The sequence below is a fragment of the Mustela nigripes genome, chromosome 7, assembly GCF_022355385.1.
Source record: "Mustela nigripes isolate SB6536 chromosome 7, MUSNIG.SB6536, whole genome shotgun sequence".
Classification (NCBI taxonomy): domain Eukaryota; kingdom Metazoa; phylum Chordata; class Mammalia; order Carnivora; family Mustelidae; genus Mustela; species Mustela nigripes.
The window spans coordinates 31,580,589-31,599,762 of NC_081563.1; the positions used below are offsets into that span (position 1 = coordinate 31,580,589).

At 38.9% G+C, this 19,174-nt stretch overlaps 1 protein-coding gene across 15 annotated transcripts in view; it reads left to right on the forward strand.

Annotated features, from left to right (window-relative positions):
• The first annotated feature begins 1,642 nt into the window (after positions 1-1,642).
• Positions 1,643-19,174, forward strand: part of ARHGEF33 (Rho guanine nucleotide exchange factor 33) — a 121,670-nt gene continuing 104,138 nt past the window's right edge. For 8 of the 15 annotated variants that reach the window (XM_059405500.1, XM_059405503.1, XM_059405506.1 and 5 more), the window contains exons 1-2: positions 1,644-1,775; positions 7,639-7,708. The gene's annotated coding sequence lies outside the window, so the exon portion shown is untranslated. Of the gene's footprint in view, positions 1,776-7,638; positions 7,709-19,174 lie in introns of all 15 variants that reach the window. The other 7 variants (XR_009405289.1, XM_059405497.1, XM_059405494.1 and 4 more) reach the window with 2 other exon arrangements.

The window sequence follows — 19,174 nt, forward strand, 5'->3', positions numbered from 1 at the left end:
TATAAATAAAAATACAACCCAATTAAAAATGAGCAAAGGATTTGAATAGACATGTCTTTAAAGAAGATATGCAAATGTCTAATAAGCAAATGAAATCATTACTCTTTAGGAAAATGCAAATCAAACCTACAATAAGACAGCACTTCACAATCACTCAGATGGCTATATTGAAACAGACAGACAATAACAATGCTTGGCAATGATAGGGAGAAATTGGAAACTGCCAACAGTTCTAGTAGAAATATAAAATGGTACAGCTGCTATTGAACAATTTTTCAAAATGTTAGATATACAGTTACAGTATGACCCAGCAATTCCTAACTATGTCCCCCAAATAAATTGACCTGTATAGGAATGTTCATGGCAGCATTATTCATAACAGCTCAAGATCAGAAACAACCCAAATGTCTATTAGCCAATGAATGGATAAACCAAATGTGGTATATATCCATATAAAGGAATATTTTCAGCCATAAAAAGGAATGAAATACTGACACATGCTACAACATGAATGAACTTTGAAAATATATTGAGTGAAAGAAGCCAGTCACAAAAGGCCACATATTGTGTGGCCTTTGTGTGAAATATCCAGAATAGGCAAATCCATAGAGATAGGGAGTAGATGAGTGGTTGCCATGGGAGGAAGGAACTGGGAGGCACGGGGTTTCTTTCGGGGGAGACGGAAATAATCTAGAATTAGTACTGATGGTCGCACAACCTCATGAACATTAAAACCATTGACTTGTTCACAAAGGGCAATTTTTGTGCTATGTGAATTATATTACAATTTTTCAAAAAGTAGATCTATGTGTCCTCATGTATTCCATGTCAAGGAAGCTTTTTTTACCTTCTAGACAATACAATTTAAAAATTACCAAAAGAGTACATGACAGGTACATATTAAAAATTACAATAAAGACCTGAGTGTTTGCTGAAACTGTTTTTCTGAAAATGACCAAAAAATGCTATAAACAGTAACTTCCATATCCTATTTCTTCATTCAAAATCTTGTGGAAATTTGTATTTCTCAATATGTCATTGCTAAATTTTTAAAAATTTCTGTTGTACTACTATAAATCTGGATTGAAATGTCTTTTAAAATATAAGTAAAAATGGCATTTTCGTTAGTTTCCCATAACCATAGATATTTAATTTCAAAATACCCTATTTCTAACTATTCAAAGATAAATTTTTAAAATTAGACACTTTTGGATTTGTTGGTTAGCACTAATTGGTATGTTTTAGGAGTAAATACTATTTACTGGAATTTATACAAATTAAGACAAAGTGAGAGGATGTTTTCAGGAAAGGACATATAATGCAATTTCAAAACTTCTGGAAAATATAGAAAAATACCTGTTTTATGGCAAACTAAATTTTCCCTGATATTTTTCTTTAAAAGTACTTAAGGTAACAAGATAAATACTTTGCTTTAAAAATCTTTAGCTTTGTATTCATATAGAAATAACTTTTTAATGCTCAAGTTCCCAGTTTTCTAGGATAAAAACCCATTCCTTTTTAACAGCTTTCTTTTACTCCTTGAAAGTAAATCCAGTTCAGTTGATTAGTGGATGCTAGAATTTGACCTGAAGCTTATATAATTAGAAGAGACACTAGTTTTCCTCATTTAAAAGCCTAGTTAGCATATGACAATCTCGTTTCCGGGGAAGTCAAACCTCTCCTGCTTTTTTTTTTTTTTATATAACCTTTAAATTAATCTAGAATCCAGATAAGCCTTGATCTGAGGATGATATAACCACAGCAAGCAACATGGGGTAAGTGTGTGCTTTTATGTGCTTTGAAAGGCATTGACAGGGGAAATATTTTCATAAAAGAAGAAATCCCATATATCCTTACTAATTTAGATTCAAACCATGCCGACATTTATTTAAAGAAATTTAAATATTCATTTAAAGAAATAACTATTTAAAAGTTATAAAATTTATAAAATATTCATTTATTTTCTTGCTTAATTTTTAAATTATGTCATAATCTGCCTTTGCACGTTGTCAACTAATGAAATGTTTGGGGACTACAGAGTGTTCGATATTTATGTATTAATTTGAAGTGGAATTAATTTTGAGAGCAATCTTAAAGAAAAGGTGACAGGATTTTTTATTTACACGGCAGATAAATCCAACATGTATATGCCTCTTTGGGATTAAGAATAAAGAATTAAAAATATTAGGAATGCCTTTTGTAACACAGAAAAGGGACAGAGGATTCTATCAAAGTTCATTCCGCTATGTACAGAATAAGGTGTGTTGATTAATTACACAGGGACATTAGTGAAACAATTCTGAACTCTGTGGGGTTTTGGGAGCATGATGTGAAGAATCGGGTTTCACTTGAAAGCTTTCTATTATTTACTTAAGCAAGAATAGCATTCCATTTTAATTAGTATTGGAATCATAGGGGTTTTTATCTGTTGAAACTAGTATTCTGAAAATAAAGAAGTATGTCTTTTTATTACCCTCTGTCTTTTTAAATAGCTCCTTTCAATACAAAATTGTATTGCTGGAAATGGTATAGCCTTTTCATTGAAGGTACTTCTGAAGGATTTAACACAAATGATCAAAAATTTATACTAGAGAGATTTTTTGACACACATTTATTCTAAACAGCTTCCCTGAATTTAATTAATATCTACATTTTTGTTATACCACAGACTCTGAAAATACCATCTAAACCAGTTTGAAACCTCAGAGGCTTTTGAAAGGAAGATAATCATACTATACTATTGTTAAATTTAAATACAAATACAATATAAAAGTTAACAGATAAATACCTTGTACAAATTTCATATAATTTGGTTGATTTGATTTGGGACAGAACTGATGAGACTCCTGGTTTCTCTTTATTCTTCCTCCTTCCTTTTCCTCTTTCTCTGTATATAAGAGAGAATATCAACGTAGCAGTAAACTCCAAACAAGAGGCAAGCACAAAGTCTTCCTTTCTTCCCTCCTATCTGGGGGAAAAAAAAATTGTAAAATCAATCAATGCCAGGTGATTTACAGATGGTCTGAATTTTAATCTATGCCCCCAGGTTAAGAACCTTCTGATTTTGAGTTTAGGGACTGGAGTATGAGTTCCTCAATATTTTTCTCAGGTTTTGAATTTTTAAGAAATATAAGAATATTTAATAATTCCTGCTAATCTTCTCTCAGGGACAATGTTGAAAGTACCGATTCTCCCACTGACCATCTCCCAACACACACACACACACACATTACATGAGAATGAAGCACAGTTGGATCAATATCTCTAGTTTGACAATCACATTACTGCCGCTTGTCCCCAGTGACTTGATTAATCATCTGTGCTTCCAAGAGTGCCAAAAATCACCTTGGGAATCGTGGAAGAAAAAAATCCTCATTACTTTATTTGTAAGGTGCTTTCCGGTGCCCCAAATAAGATGAACTAAACCGTAGATTGCTAAACTTTACAAAGGATACTCTTCTGATTATTTTGTTATCTGCTCCTGCCCTTTTTGAGAAAAGAGCTTAGTAGGTATTAACACCCATTTAAATCGTCCTAAAATAGAAAAATAAAAAGAGAAAGTGGCATGCTCAATTTTTTTTCATTTGAGGAAAGCTCTAGAATTTATCTCCTGGGAATGAGGAAGTAGCTTTTTAAGATTTTTTTGGACAAGGGTTACTGATCTCAAAGCTATTTGAGAATACAATGACCTTATATGGGTCTGTGCCAGCTCTTTCCATTTCTCCTCAGGCCATGCTGGCATGATTTTAGTGAGCAATGAAGAGACACATAATAGAAAATTCTTATGCTCTCTGGAAAGCTTCCTCCTTCTCTTAAATTTTCCCTGGATTGCTTCCGGAGTATGAGGGTGGGTGGGATGGGTAGAGATGGTGCATAAGGGTGGTAAAGGGATAAATGGGGAGAAGCGCCAGAACCTTACGTCAGGTGCCCTGACACCTGCTATTTATTGGCCTACCTGGGCAGAGGATGAACCATGGGAAAGAAGGGATGGTTGCATTTCTTTGCTAAGATATTTTTCTTTCATTCTTTTTTTAAGATTTATTTATTTTAGAAGTGTGTGTGTGAGAGAGAGAGAGAATATGCAGGAGGGGCAGAAGGAGAGGGAAAGAGAATCTCAAGCAGACTTCTCACTGAGCGCAGAGCTGCACTTGGGGCTGGATCTAATGACCCCAAGATCATGACCGAAACCAAGAGTCAGTTGCTTAACTGACTGTACCCCCAGAAGCCCCACTAAGATACTTTTCACTACTCTTTCCCCATCAGCCGGTTATTCTGTGCACTCCCAGCTGACATCTGAGGATTAAAAAAAGTTAAGGCTCTGCTAGAACTGTAGAGCCGGTAAGTTCACAGCATAGTCACCCTCCTTTTAGTTTTGCCAGTTCAAATAAGTGTAATTTTAGAAATTCCTTAAGGGCTATATTCTTCACTTCTGAATCTGAGAATTACAATCCAAATCCTTTTCCTGGGCAAAGTATACATTTAGCTCAAGCAATAACCTCTGAGACGTTGCTTCTATCTGTGTCTTCTATCCTTTCCAGTAGTTGCTTCCCTAATTCAGACTGTCACTGCCTTGTCCTTGGGTTACTGAAAGTGCCCACTCACTGGCCTCTCTGCAGGGGGCTTCCCTTTGCAGGGGCGCCTATAAGAGTCATCTTCTTACTGAAGACATGTGATCTGACTCTTCTCTTGTTTAGTAGAACTTTCAGTGTCTTCTTATTCTCCCCTCTGCAGAGCAGGCCCCCAAGAAGATATTCATTCACAGCCTGGGTGTCTGTCCCCAGTCAGTCAGTCTAGCTTTTCCTCCTACTCCACTCTTCATGAGCCTTAGAATCCTGGACTCCCTCAGTCCACCTACGCCTTGTGACTTTCTACCGCTGTTCATTTGCTAAGCCTCTTTTTACCATTTCTACATATTGTTCAAACCCCAGTTCAAATCCTATCTTCTCTTTTTTAAAAGAGATTTCATTTATTTATTTGAAAGGGAGAGTGAGCATGAGCTGGGGAAGGGGCAGAGGGACAAGCAGGCTCCCTGCTGAGCTGGGAGCCCGGAGCAGGGTTTGATCCCAGGACCCTGAGATTCTGACCTGAGTTGAAATCAGACACTTAACCAACTGAGACACCCAGGTGCCCCTCAAATTCTATCTTCTTCATGAAATTTTCTGTAACCCCCATAACTGGAATTCATATTTTTTTCCTCTGAAAGTTTTAGGAACTTTATATTTTTCTGATTACATTTTTTGCAATCCATCACATGCTACAGTTAGTTACTCATGTGTCTTCTTGAAGGAGGAAAAATCTCATCTTTATATTTCTCCCAACACCTGGCACAGTACTTTTTACATGGTATGTGCTTAATAAATGATTGTTCAATTGAAATGAACTGTTTTCCCTTTAATCCACAAAAAAGCTGAAAACTTAATTTTAGCAAAACTTACTTCTTTCTTTCCTGGTAGAAGGGCTCTATTTTCCAAGTTCTTATCTACAGAGCTCAAATGAGTGTATAATGTCCAAAATATAGGTGTTGGGAGGGGGAAAGGTAAAGACAAGGATTGAAGTGACATTCTAGAGGCTTCTGAAGAGTGGAGAATTTTGTTACTAAGTAAAAGGGACACACCGGCTCAGAGGAGAGAAAACTTTCAAGAATTAAGAATGCTTCTTGGTTCTAGACATTTTCCTAGAGGACCTAGAGGACTAGTGGAAAAACAAAATAACAGTGGCTTAAACAAGCTAAAAGTTTCTCTCTTATGTTAAAAAAAAAAAAAGAAAGAAAGAAAGAAAAGATGCTCAGTCAGTAGAGCATGTGACTCTTGATCTCAGAATTGTGAGTTCAAGGTTCACACTAGCCAAGGAGCCTATTTAAAAAAAAAAAAAAGGAGGGACGCCTGGGTGGCTCAGTGGATTAAAGCCTCTGTCTTCGGCTCGATCATGATCCCAGGGTCCTGGGATCAGGCCCCACGTTAGGCTCTCTGCCTACTTCCCTCTCTCTCTGCCTGCCTTTCTGCCTACTTATGATCTCTCTCTCTGTGTCGAACAAATAAATAAAATCTTAAGGAAAAAAAAAATGCCCCAGGTAGGCAGTCCAGAGCTGTTAGAGCAGGTCCTTGTGTGAAGGACTCTGGTCCTTCTGTCCTGCTCTTCTGCCATCCTTAGTGTATCCCTCTTGGTCCAAGAAGGTTGCTCAGACTCCACTTATCTCATTTGTGTCCCAGCAGTGGGAAGGAAGAATAGAAAGAAAAAGATGTGTGTTCTCTTTTGAAACTTCCCAGAGATCACTCATATTTCTACTTTTCCTCAGGGGTAGGATCTAGTCTTGTGGTTACACCTAGCTGTGAAGGAAAAGGGAGAATGTGGCTTATAAACTGGGTTACTAAAAAATGAGGGACAACGAGCAGCATCTGACAGAGCACTGCCTCTTAGATTCCTTCAGGACAAAGAGCAGTGTTAGGCAAAAGAAGGAACATTTTAAGAAAAATTTTCTGTAAAGTTCAGAGGGAAAAAAGACAAGCCAAGCTGGGAATAAGCATAGATTCTCTTAGGATAAAGGAGGGGAATTTGACATAATGCTGAAGGCGACTCAGTAATTTGTTGATACCCCTACTGCCCACGTTCTAGCTTCTGCCCCCCCCCCCCCCAGCCTTCATCTCCCGTAAGCCCCACTTCTGCATGTTTATTATTATTTGTGCCAACTGTGCAGATCAAGAAACGGGTGCCCAGAAAGATTCCGTGACTTTGTCAAACTGCCCAAGAAGCTTCAGATAATGAAATAATGAAAAATAAAACATAAAGCTCATTGAAACCTGCTATATTACTCAAACAAAACAAAACAAAATAAAACAAACCCCCCATATACTCATGGGGTATTTTCCAAATGGATTTCTACTTAATTTTGGCTGTGGATCACCTCAATTAGCCCCTACAGAAAAACCCATTACGAACCTATTTCACTTGTCACTTGAAGTAGGTGACTTCATTTAATGTGGGATATTCAGGAAAATATATTTGTGGCTTTCATTATTTTAGGGTCAGATGAATTGCTTACTTTGAATGTCAGTGTACTCTAGCTGATTTTAAATACATAGGAATTAGTTTTTATTAGTCCAGAGCTGTTGGATATAAATGCCCAAAGATATAAATACCGAGGTGAACATGCCTACTCAACACCAAGTAACTTGAAAATGCAAAGACTAAAGGAAACAAGAAATTTTACTTTCTTGTTTAGAGTCTAATCAACTCTTGTTGATTAGAAATTTTTTAACAGCAATCTCTTGAATATACAATGAAAACCTTTCTTTTTTTTTTTTTTTTTTGTGGTGATGCAGATGTTTTAATCTTATTGCTCTCAATGTCAATATCTCAGTTGTGATATTATCCAATAATTTCACAAGGTGCTAACATTGGCTAAGGAATACACAGAATCTCTTTGTATTAATTCTTACAACGCATATGAATCTATAATTATTGCAAAATTAAAGGTAGAAAACAAAACAAAACCTGCACCCAATTTTTTTTTATATATGCCAATTTTCTTTTTTTTTTCTTTTTTTTAATGAAAACCTTTCATTATAAAATTATTAAAGCAAAGGATGGTATAAATTACAAGGTACCTATCATTATCAATGGCATTTTTATTTCTTGTAGAACCTCTAGAAAAATCAGAAAGACTTCATAAAACATGATGTGATGTCTACCGGTGGAGACCGGCCACAAGGTGAGTGAAAATAGCAAAGAACTTCTTTCTAGTGACTACACAGGTGAACTGAGAGCTTAGTTTAAACCAGTGTACTTAGTTTAAACCAGTATTTGCACTTCATTTATAAATTGCTTACGATTCTTGTAATGCTTCTGTTTATTTATTTACATATATATATTTTAAGATTTTATTTATTTGAGAGAGTGTGCACAAGCACAGGTGTTTGGGGGGCAGAGGAAAGAGGGAGAAGCAGACTCCCCGCTGAGCAGAGACCCTGGGATCATGACCTGAGCCAAAGGCAGATGCTTAACTGACTGAGCCACCCAGGTGCCCCAACCCTTCTATGTTTGAAAACAAGCAAATATATCATGGGATTCCTTATTAGTTAGCAATCAGAGCTAACAGCCACCTTATAAACTAGCCAGACATGTCAGACTTTTACTGAATGAATGAATGTTTACAGTATTGAGATAATAATGAACTATATTTCACTGACTTCTATTTTGGATTGCAAACAAAACAAACAAAACCTTAAGGACAACAAAATTTGCATTCCACTAATATTTACTGAGTCCCTACTTCATGCTGGGCTTTGTGGAGTGATAACTAAGTGGACTATGTAAGCATTATCCTCATTTTACAGATGAGGAAATGTAGGCTTATAAAGTATAAATAACATTCCCAGGGGCACAAAACTAAATAAGTATCAGATCTGCAATTTGAAGCTAGATGTCTCATGAACTTAAGAAGAAAGTCCTATGGTTTAAAACACTGTTTTTAAGTCTCAAAATTAAAAAGCACACGAAGTGAAACAAACAAACTTGATCAAGACAGAAGAGTAAAGGGGCTGCCTGGGTGGCTCAGTCGGTTAAGCAGCCAACTCTTGATTTCAGCTTGGGTTATGACCTCAGTGTTCTGGGATCAAGCCCCGAGCCCCGTGTTGGGTTCTACCTCAGCAAGGATTAAGGATTCTCTCTCTCCCTCTCCTTCTGCCCCTCCCCCCATTTGTGTGCACTCTCTCTCTCTCTCTCAAATAAGTAAATAAATCTTAAAAAAAAAAAAAAAAGACACAAGGGTGTAAGAAAAGTTTGAAAGCCCATGCTACCCCTACCCCATCCTTCTTTCCAAGAATAGCCACTGTTAGTAGTTTGGCATAAATGTTTCCATATCTTTCCTTTTGACAGGGTACTTTTTACTGTATCATACTTTCCTACTTACTTAAAAACAACAATGAATAGAGGAAGTTGAATTTATTCTATATCTACTAATATAAATATATAGTCTAAATAATAACTGAAATGTTCATTCAGCTAACATTAGGCATCTACTTGTAGAGATTCAGAGTATAGAACTGACTTTGTGTTTCCTAGGACTCAGGGTCTAGTACAGAGGTTCTTAATTTGGTTTTGAGGGTAAATATGGACTCTGGTGTGAGTCTGTTGTGAGCTCTGAATCTTCTCCCCAGCAGAAAATGAACCTACATAAGATTTTGCCTATAATTTAGGTGATTCATGGACACCTTGAGAGTATGTGGGCCCCTCCCTCTGGTAGAAGTAAGAGTCTTAATTAATAATTTAACATAAATACTATAATAAAAGTGTGGGCAGGATGCTATGGCAGCACAAAAAAGCAAGCGTTTACTTTTAGCAAGACATGTCAAGAAAGACAGGGACGAGTGATACCTGCCCAGGCTCTTGAAGGACACAAGGAGCTTGCGAGCTAGCACAGGGTAAGTGAAGGATGTCTACTGAGGAACAACTCTCTAAAACCAGAGGCTAGAAAAGACAGGAATCCACAGTACTCTCTTTGTGATAGGGGCGTAACCGAAGAGAAGTTTGGAGAGCTGGGGAGAGGCCAGATCAGAAAGCAGAGGTCTGCTGTGTTAGGACATTTGATCTTTAGGAGTCACTGAAGGACTCTGATTAAGATTTTCACAGGTAGGTAAGAGAACTATAAATAATGCATGACTGAATAAATGATCATGGGAATAATAATTTAGATGGCAGGATGAGATCGAAAAAGGAGATAAGACCATGTGATTCAGACTTGCTGGAGGATCAGTGATGAAACAATATGCTATTAAAAAGATACGTTGCTAAAAACGGGATGGAATTCATTGCAAGGTTATTCCTTTTGCAAAGGAAATTAGGAGCATGAAGTTTGGAGACTGTGTGTGTAAGATAAAACTCAAAATTTGGGCAGTATGTCTGCCCCCTCACTGCAGTGAGTCCCAGGCACAATCAAATTAGTGTCTGTCAGGGCATATCACTCACTCCTGGTCTGCACACCCCCATGCCTTCTGCTGCGCTCCAGTAACTCCTGAAGGCTGGCTTGTTTTCCCATCAACTTTTCCACCTGCAAAGAGTAGAAAAGAGAAAGATGGTAAAATCGGCCAGTTTCTCAATATTTCTACACTGAGTATATGTATTCCTTTTATAATTATTTTTGTAATTCAGGTTGCAAAGTAATGCAATTTAGAGCAGGGCTTACAAATAATGCCATATCTGGTTCATTTCTTTTTGGGTCTTAACCTAATATACCTAGCAAAATATCCAATTTTGTTTCGCCTCCTACTACTTGGCAATGACTTCATAATTGAGGCAAGACTATAACATCTCAAGGGTATTTACTTGATAAATATTTATTATTCATTTAAAATTTTACTTATCCGACACTGTAGGAGTTTGAAGACCAAGCTTATCCATATATTGAATATGCAGTTTTGTATGATGTATCATAAAAATCTTTTCAAATACAAAGAGGCATTTGATCTTTGCCAAAGAGTAGTAGTTGCTACAAAAGATTTCTCCCATGTTTAGATAGTAAATTTTTGTTAAAATAAAATTTATATTTTTAGGTGAAATAGTATAGATTTTTCCAGCTTGCCTTTTTGAGCTTATTAACTTAAAACAAAAATGCATCTCCTTGCTATTACTATGAATGAAGTTAAAATTGTAAAACTGTAGTGTATTTAACCAGCTGATCTGTTATGTATAAATGCTGTGAAAGGATCTCTCCCACTGAGTTAATTAAAACATCCAGCACCTCACATATTTACCTTTTTTTTTTTTTGTAAGAACATTAAGTTCTGCTCTCTTAGAAATTTTCAATTATATGGTAATATTAACTATAGTCACTATGTTATACATTAGACCCTCAGACCTTATTCATCTTATAACTGAGAGTTTTTACCCTTTTACCTATTATTGTCTGCTTTTGGAAAAGAAAATCATTAACCATCCACATCATCTGGAACTGAATCAAATTAAACTCAAACTTGTGTTGAGTACTCATCACAAAAAATTCTCAAATGACCTCAGATGAATGTGAACAAATAATATAAATGTACTTGTCTTTTAAAAGCTAAACTAATTTTGCATGCCCCTTTATAAGATATCTCAGCATTTAAGAATATATAATAATTTTGATGTTGCTTATTATTAAGTAAAATTGCCATATAGGGAGATGATCTGTCTTTATCCTGAGGTTTAAAGTCCAGCACTCTGGTTTGGTAAGAGCCAGATGCCCAGGCACTATGGCTATGAATAAGAAATGGTTCCTGCCCTAGTGGAATGGACAGTTTTGCATGGCAGTCAGAAGTGGGGACCACAGCCGATCACTCTCAGCAGGGAGAGATACTCATAGTATGATCTGAGAATACAGTAGAAGAGAGGGGTTGACTAAAGATGAGTTGGAGGACCAGGGTTAGCTTCATAGGGAAATGCTTGAACTGATACTTGAGGAGGAACAAAGGTACAGAGGCCATGTGTTCAATGAAATGTATGAACTGTGATCATCTATACATCTGTATCACACATACTAACTACTATAAAGGTTTATTTGAAATATTATGAAATAGAGAAACAAATCAAGTAAGTTCAACTGGTTCTGGTGTTAGATGTTACAAGTAGCAACATTAGCCAGCCCAGGGACAGGCCAGGAGCCTTGCCCAGGCAGCCACTCCAAGGTTCCGGAGAAGAATTCCTGAAAGGATAGGATGAGATTGTGATTAGCAGAGCCGAGGAGTTGGTGAGAAGGGGCTCCTGGTATATAAAATTAAGGTTCAAGAGACCCGAGGCAACTTGCAAATCTGACACTCATTCAAATGGATTTGCTGTCAATATTGAACATTTGAGTCAAGGACAAGCAGAACCCCTCAGGGAGGAAGAGTGAGAAAGGAGCCCTGCAGGGCAGTACTAGGCCACCCAGCCCAGATTCAGGCAGTTTGGCTCCTGCCTCATACCACAGCACTCAGCAAAACAAGCATTTTATAAGGAAACCCGACTCACCTTTCTTAGAAGGCTTTTTGGTGACTTCAAGACTGTACTTGTGGGGGCGCCTGGCTAGCTCAGTGGGGAGAACATGGGACTGTGAATCTCAGGGTCATGAGTTCAAGCCCCACGTTGAGCATGAAGCCTAATTCTAATCTAAAAAAAAGAAGACCGCACCTAGGATGGCCCATCATCCCCACCCCCAAACACACCCACTCACCCACATACCCTCACCATGTTTATCTATCGAAGCATTCCTTTCAATCACACAAGATACTTTCCTTGAGAGAAGTCCTGACAAATACAGTTTTCTCGCTCTCCCATTTCCAGGGCTCTTGCAGTGCCTCTGATAGATGGGTGCCCGCACGGCTCCGTCATCCAGCTCTAACCCTGTTTTCAGCCCTGAGAGTGTCAAGCAGGCTCCCCCAGCCCACAGCTGGACCGAGGCTGCAGCTGCCCATGTGAGCTCCAGAGTCTGGCTCCCGCAGGGGTAACCGGGGCCTCTGAGCAAGCCATTTTAATATTCCAGTTCCAAACAGGAGCTCAGGACTTAGTCCAGTCACTCCACCTCTCGACCTCATTTTCTTTATTCATGAAGCAACAGGGTTTGGCTGGCTGATCTCCATGTAGTCCTTCAGTTCTGATTTTCTTCACCACTATATGCTTCATCTTTAGTTTGTACTGCAAGTCCTGCTGGTCGGGTTTGGCTTGGTCTCTCCGAACTACAATATTGGTTCATTCATTTATTCAACACCTATTTATTCAAACCTTTTCTGAGCTAGATCTTGTGTTAAACCTCAGGGACCGCAGAGTGAATAGAAATGCCCCTGCCCTCACGAAGTGGAGACGGCGGGCCAAGATGGCGGGGGAACAAAGAAAAAGATGGTTATTGTCATTTGCTGGTAAATGCGAGGGAGAAGAAGAGAGCAGTGGAAGGCAGGCGGGCAGTGGAGGCTGGGTCCTGCTCTTACACATGTGGCACAGAAGGCCTTTCTAATAACGTGACATTTAAGCAGCAACCAAAAGCCTTGGATTTTTTTTGTGTGTGTCCTTAATGTATGATTATGTAAATACTGTAAATTTGAGAAGACCCGGAAGTTGTCAGGTGATAGGAATGAAATAGGCCCCAGTGGAGGTGTGTGAGAGTTTGGGTTTCAACCTAGCTTTGCCCTGTCCCATCCTTCAGGTCCCAATATTTTTACAAACAAGATTATGATTGTTTACCTCACTTCTATGATTCTAAACATCCTAACATTTTAATGACTTTCAAATGTACTGCATCTACTTACTTTTTTCACTTTTGTCAATGGGAATTATGCCCATTAACAATCAGTTCAAAGAGCTTTGACAGTTGAATGTACAGGAATTTACCAAGCAGGGATTTGTTTGGCGTGTGAATTTTGCATCCCGATGTTGAGTACTTTTCTCTTCAGCTCCACAAACACAGCCTAGAGACAGGACAGAACCTAAAAAATGTGTGGGAAGGAGGTGAAGAATCATTGACTAGACTGGAAATACTCCTTTCAAAGGGGTAGGTCTTTTTTTTTTTTTTTTCTCCCCCTAGATGCATCTTGCATCCACTAGTTCATTCACTGCCTATCATGTGATTTGTTCTGGAGCAGGCCAGAGGCATGGGTCCCCAGGCTGACAGATGGCGGACACTGCGGGCTAAAGGCAGGTCCTGGGGATGTTGAAAGAAAAGTAGGCAAACCCCAGGCAGTGACATTGCTAAGGTGCATTCCAAAGTGGGCTAAGGATGAAAAGGATTCACTTTGCTTCTAAATCCAAAACATTCAAATCATATATATGTGATTATATGTGTATGATTGTTTTACATATATATGTGTATGTGTGTATATGTGTATACACACACATATATATGTACACACACACACACACACACACACATACACACACATATAGGGCTAAGCCAATGCAGATCATCCTATTTTTGAAATTGCATCTCCCTCTCCCTCTGCCTGCCACTCCTCTTGCTGTGCTCTCTCTCTCTCTCTCTCTCTGTCAAACAAATAAAGGAAAATACTCTAGTAACAGTGCAGAGTGTTGAATAAACTCCTTAGGAAGCTCCTCCAGATGTTTAGGCACACAGCAGTCAGGGTTGAAGCAAAGGGAATGAAAAGGGAAGGAGAAAATTTAAGAAATCTGACAAAGACCCAGAAGGGTTGCACTGCTGGATTGGAGGAGAGGAAGCTCATTCGGAGGTCTTGAGCTGGGGTCAAGGGTAGTGCCAGAGACAGAGCTAGGGACCTCCCAAGGGGGAGCCTGGATAAGCTAACGGTGACCACTGGGATTTAAACAGATTGAGCTTCAGGTGACCATGGAAGAGTCAAGTGAAAATATTCACTAGAGAGAACTAGAACAACCAGAGATGCTCATTTAGCAGAAAAGAAAAGATCAGAAGACCTAAGTCCTAAAAAACAGCTAAAACTGCATAGTAGAAGAATTAAGGGTTAGGAAATTGTGAACGGCTTAGCACAATTCCAGTTGGGGGTATAGTGGGGTTTTTGTTTTTTGTTTCATTTTCCTTTTTGTTTTTTGTTTTTGGTCTTTTAGATGGAACAAAAGAACAATTATGGGAGGCTGAGGGGACTGAGGGGGTTGGGGAAGGGAGGCCATGACTTGCTCTAGCCCCATGTTGCTGAGTAATATTTGGAGACACCCCGCCAGATTTTAGTCTCAGCATTTTAGAGTTCCAAGGACTTTAAAAGCCTCCTTGAACTAGAGATGAGAAAACGGGAGCCCAGAGAGAGGACGTGGTTTCCTCTTGGCCCTGCAGAGTGAGAAGTCAGGGTTGGATCTCAGTTCAGTATTCCTCCCATCACCCCCCCCTCCGCACCCTCTACCCCACCCTGACCTTGCCAGTCAGCAGGTGTACTACCATTCTGACTTGGGGGGACCATTTTCACATCAGTCTATAGTGGAGTGCCTGGTGAAAAGGTTCAGATTGCATTATCGAAAAGCAGAAGGGATGGTCTATGAAAAGCACTAAGTACACAGCACTGGAGGCAGGAAACAATGTGATGCAGCACGTGTGCCCCCTCCACCCCCCTGTTAGACTGACTTGCCTTCGGTGAGGGAACCATTTTGAAATGGCATCAGAACAAGATGAAATGGGCATGAGCTATATAAGTTTGATTTCCTTATAGGATGTTTAAGTAGCCCTACAATAGGTTTCAAGTGAGATTGTTCAGTGTGTTTCCAGATCTATTTTTAAAGGTTCTGAAGATTAGGATTGCTATCCAATAACGTGGAATGGGCTGTATTTCAGTTTGGAGGCAGGAGGATGAAGAACTTCTGTGTTTCATTTTACTTATTCCTGTCCCAACTTGTTCCCAAAAGGAAACTGAAACAGTGCAATGAAAGATTTAGGAATCGGAATATAGCTTCTTAGCAAAACCAGCCCAGATTTGTTCTAGTCTCTTTATGAAATATTTCTAGACCTTTCACTCTGTGCCAAACTTACCACATATTGTTAAGAAGTGGTAAGACATTACTCATTGATTAGGTGCAGGAAGGCCATATATGAAATAAGCTGAAATTATAGAAGAAATAATCAAGCTCATGATGAATTTACATTTTTCACTGATGAATAAAAATGTTGACTATTTCTTCTATCTAGGCTAATGTGTTGTTGAACTCTAGTAATAATAGGTTATAAGATGACCCTTGCCTTAGTGAGGAGAATGACCAAGGCAGGCTTATGAAGGGTATGACACATCAACTACCCTTTAAAGTGTGAGTGGGTTCTGGGTTGGCAGAGTGCAAAGGGCTTTAACGCAGGGCACCTATAGGGACTGAGATCCTCAGGTAGAAATGTATACAGCCTCTGGGTAGACCAGTTTTGCAGGGAGAATTATTGTCACTTTTTAGAGGCCCAAGACCATCACTGACCCCTGTCAACAGTGCATAAGCTGGGGAGCTATTCTTCTAACAGGTTATAGATTCACAGTGTTTGTAACTTCCAATGCCTGGGAGGTAATGAGAAATTACAGTCCTTCTGAGGATTGGGTTTTCCTCTATTCTCCTTTCTAGCAGTTCTGCAAGTGCCAAAGGCAGATCCAAATTGGATGTCATTTTATCTGAACTATGAAAAAACATCTCTCAGGAGAGGCAGCAGTAACCTGGTTTCCCCTCTCACCTAAAAAAGGCTTTGGTGACTGATGCTCTATTTCACAAGGTACTACTAACTCAGCCACATGATCCAGCTCCAGTGTGGCCTGCTGCTGCCTCGGCCTCAGCAGGAGGCACGCTTCCTGAGGACTAGTTAAGGTCTGCCACGTGGACAGACCCCTCTGCTAATTAGGGTTGTCCCTAGGGCTGGAGCTCTGGACTCTTTTTTTTTTTTTTTTTTAAAGATTTTATTTATTTATTTGACAGAGAGAAATCACAAGTAGATGGAGAGGCAGGCAGAGAGAGAGAGAGGGAAGCAGGCTCCCTGCCGAGCAGAGAGCCCGATGCGGGACTCGATCCCAGGACCCTGAGATCACGACCTGAGCCGAAGGCAGCGGCTTAACCCACTGAGCCAACCCAGGCGCCCGCTCTGGACTCTTTCCTTCACTGTCCTCCCAGGAAACTCTCTTGCCCTTTGCTGTCTTCCTGCCCATCCCATGGGGACCAGCCTGGTGAAAATACAGTGACAGTCATTCATCTTCCTCTGAAGTAGGCATTTACTTTGCCCTGGGGCAACACTGTGTGCTCCACTCCTGAAGAGGGTCCTGGAGAGGCTCGTAACTTCGATTCAGATGAATCCAGGGAAGAGCCTATTTGAAAGGTTGAAATTAAAGCGAGTTGAACCAGGATAAGAAAAGAGAGGGAGCACATCTTCCTAACAGACCCGTGCTATAGCATTGAGGTTCACAAAATTGGCTTCTGGCACATTTACATATGCCAGTCAATAGAATGACCCAGAAGTAACAGGATCTGAAACTGTTGATACATTTTGATGTCTTAAAAGGACACAATAAATTAAATTTTAATTTAAATTTTAAAATAATTCTCTCTGACCATTGGGTTGTTTTGTCATGTGTGTGATAGCACACTGGTGTTTTTTCCTGACTAATGTTGACATACAGCAACTCAACCAAATTACTCTATCTTGACTGATACTAGGTAAACAAACCCCAAAATTAATGTGCCCATAGGGTGGAAGTGAAAGGATCTCTGCTATTCCATATTCTTATGTAAAGAACCTCTATGTGCCCTTGAGCTATGGAACTGCCCACTCTTTGCTCCCCTTCTCCCTGGCTTTGGGAGCTCTTGGGTGGAGCAGTATTTATAATTAGTTTTAGTGTGGGACTGTTCGTTAGGAGATGGCAGGACTTTTAAGCCCAATTGTGAGCCCAGGAGATATAGTTCTGCTACTAATACTTTGCTTGATGGGTTTTTTTTTTTTTTCCCCTAACAAAAATCACATCCAGGCTAAACCCTTTCTCTATTTACCAGTAATTCTTTTTTGCTTACATGAAGCATCATGTGGTGGAAGGCCTATTTCTCTTGTCATCCTGGATGAGAATTCATTCCACTTCCACAAGTATTTGTTGATGACAAGCCCCAGAAGGGCACAAGGAGCTGAGGACACAGAGATGAATAAAACCCCACTCTGCTGCCAGGTTGCTCACAGTCTGGTGAGGGGACCAGCATTCAGGCAGTTAACCAAGGACGTGATGATGGCCTTGTGACCTGGTTCAGTGGCAGGGGCTGCCCTGTTTCTAGCAACATCCATATTTGGGAAAAAGTCAATTAAGAGGATGACTTGAGGACTGATGACCATTTTCAAAATAAGACTGCTTATTTTGGGGGATGTCTGGTGGCAGAGGCCTATATATTAGTTCTTTAATGTATTGCCTTTGCTACCATAAACTGCTATGTATTCAAGAATGATTTGGTTATCTATGTTTTTAGAAGCAGGTATAAAAAATTACATTATCATTTGGCATCCTTATTTTAATCACTTGCATCCATGCTTCTATATCGTGAAATTTGTTTTATCTCCTTATCATTTTGCTTCTAAGGGTCATGCTATGCTCTTTGTTTTCTTGCTTTATGTTGATTTATGAATTATATTAGCAGATTTATAAGCATTCAGCCATTTTTATACTCTAGAACAAACTCAAGGGCTTGTATTTTTTGCTTTCTGATATTTTATTAATATTTTCTGATATTTATTTCTATTTGTACCTTTATTTATTTAGGCTTTCCTAGAGCAGATTCAGTATCAGAACCTCATGGGATAGATTTAGTGATTTACATATATACTATTCCCTGGTATAGATTACATAATACAGTCACTGTTATTTTTGGAAACTTCCTGTGATTTCATCCTAGGTTATTTCTTATTTGAGGGGGAGATATATGACACCCCCCTTTCAAGTATCTTCTCTAGATACTCGTTGTGGTTGACTTTACAATTTTTGAAGCCATCCATTTTCCTAGAAAATGTCCATTTCATCTGGCTTTAAAAATTATTGGTAACAGATGACATACAGAATTTTAAAAATAATGTTTCATAACCTGAATTGGTGGTTACATCCCTCTTTTTGGTTCTATTTTGTACTCTTTCTCTTTTTCTCAACCATCCTCTGTCTAAAGAACTTGCTGGAGCTTTTCTCCTTTTACCAATCCATTCAACCTATTTGTTTGAATGGCTCTCAGAGCCCACATAGCAAGGAACACATTTTTAAATACAGTAAAACTGGTTCCTTGTATTATAGTGCTTTGAAATCCGATGGCATGAAATGGTTTATTTAAAGATCAAGGCTAATAGAGTAATGGTCTTACTTGGAGCTATTTCAGAAGTAACTTTGGGCCAATAATTGTTGAGATTTTCAGTTTCCTCCCATATAAGGTGGAAGGCAACAGGGCCCCCACACAGCTGCAATGATTGACAATGGCATGTGTACAAACAAGGTCATGAAATATGTCACTGCCTGAAACCTAGGTCTCTTCTAAGCTATAGAGAAAAACAATCCTCTTCAAAAATTTTTAAAGCATTCTACATCACAAAGATTATATAGATTTTCCTCTCTGAAAATGTTTGCAGGATTTGTCCTGATGAATTAACTTTAGTTTCAGGGGAAAATATTTCCTCATCACCCTCCCCCAACATAAAAAGTTCTCATTCTGCTAAATTAGAAATATGCACTAAAGACCCATTCAATAAAGGACACTGAAATGGAAATTAACTCCAGTCTGC